Genomic DNA, 1595 nt, shown 5'->3' on the forward strand with positions numbered 1-1595 from the left:
AAGCTCAATGTTCATCTCGTTTCCCACACCCATGGGATGGCTCAATATAGTTGACCAATATTATGTGGGTTCTAACAATTCAATTCAGGTGTGTAAGAGCATTACGTACTATGTTGAGTGCCACTGTTCATGATGTTCTATATTACATGAGTCCTATTTACTGCCAGGATATCATGGATTCGGTATCCAATCAATTGAACAGTTTGTATTTGAAATTTCTCAAAAGGAATCCTGGTTATGATGGGAAGGTTTCTATTTATGGGCATTCTTTGGGAAGTGTTCTTTCCTATGATATTCTTTGCCATCAACAGAATTTTGGGGGAGACACTATTTGCAATGCTCAGGGAGAAAAGTAACTGAATCCTTGGTACATTCAAATCAGGTTCTGTGAAAGATAATACAGTAACGAGAGTTGAATCAGTGAAACATTATACCCCATATGTCAGATACATGAAACTTGAGTTCAAGGTTGACACATTCTTTGCAGTTGACTCTCCACTAGGTGTATTTCTATCTCTGCGCAATGTTCGCATTGGAGCCTCCTTCTCTGCACAGCTCGAAGTCAAGAAGTTCACTTTCAATATGATGGCAAAACAGATGATGAGCTTCAAATCATGGGGAGCCTGAGACAGATGATCAAGGAAAACAAAATTCTATGTGATTCATACCGTGAGGTGTAGACCAAAATCTACAATTCAGGACAGCAAAACTGAAGCTAGGACTGGCTGAACACGACCAAAGCGTTGTTTCGAGTTACAGAGCAACCATGCTGATACGCAGTGTTTATGTGCTCCTAATGGGGCTTTGTTATGCATCAACTTTTGGTTTAGTTTCGTCATCAGAAGCTCATCCCGGGTGTGATTCAGGAACATGTGATGTGAGTATCTCTACTTCAATAGACCAAGGAAGAATTCTAGATATATTTCATGCATACCGAGAAGATATGCCTGTTTGGGACTCTTCACACGCTGGCTGGCTGCAAGCATGAAAAATGGGTCCATTTCAAACAATTCTGCGTTGAAGATGGGTGCCCATACAGGTACTCATGTGGATGCCCCTGGTCATGTTATCGACGAGTATTATGATGCCGGGTTTGACGTGGATACACTTGATCTCAGGATACTCAATGGGCATGCATTGCTTGTGGATGTACCAAGAGATACAAATATAACAGCAAAGGTAATGGAGGGCCTAAACATTCCAAGAGGTGTGCATCGTGTGCTTTTCAGAAACACTCAACACTGATAGGCGTCTTATGTGGAAACGAGAGTTTGATACAAGTTATGTTGGCTTTATGAAAGATGGAGCACAGTGGCTTGTGGATAATACTGACATTAAATTTGTCGGAATTGATTATCTGTCAGTTGCGGCACATGATGATCTCTCATGATTATGCCAATAACTGTGATAATGATGCAAGTTTCAGGTGACATATCTCTCCATAATAAAGTGAGTTCTGATAATAGATCTCTCTGGGCTAATACGAGTTCCTATGGCAAAATTTTCTTGTGTCATCCGAACTTACTGTGGCTGAGATATACGAGATTACTATAGTAATATTGCTACTGTGGATTGTAAGCTATATAGGGCATTCT

The 1595-nt window shown here is 40.5% G+C and overlaps 1 pseudogene; it reads left to right on the forward strand.

Moving 5' to 3' along the window:
* Positions 1 to 713: 713 nt before the first annotated feature.
* Positions 714 to 1390, forward strand: LOC149213657 (cyclase-like protein 2 pseudogene; annotated as a pseudogene).
* The last annotated feature ends 205 nt before the right edge of the window (positions 1391 to 1595 follow it).

The sequence above is a fragment of the Pinus tabuliformis genome, chromosome 1_1, assembly GCF_031772625.1.
Source record: "Pinus tabuliformis cultivar Carrire ecotype Pingquan chromosome 1_1, CPIR1, whole genome shotgun sequence".
In the NCBI taxonomy this organism is placed as follows: domain Eukaryota; kingdom Viridiplantae; phylum Streptophyta; class Pinopsida; order Pinales; family Pinaceae; genus Pinus; species Pinus tabuliformis.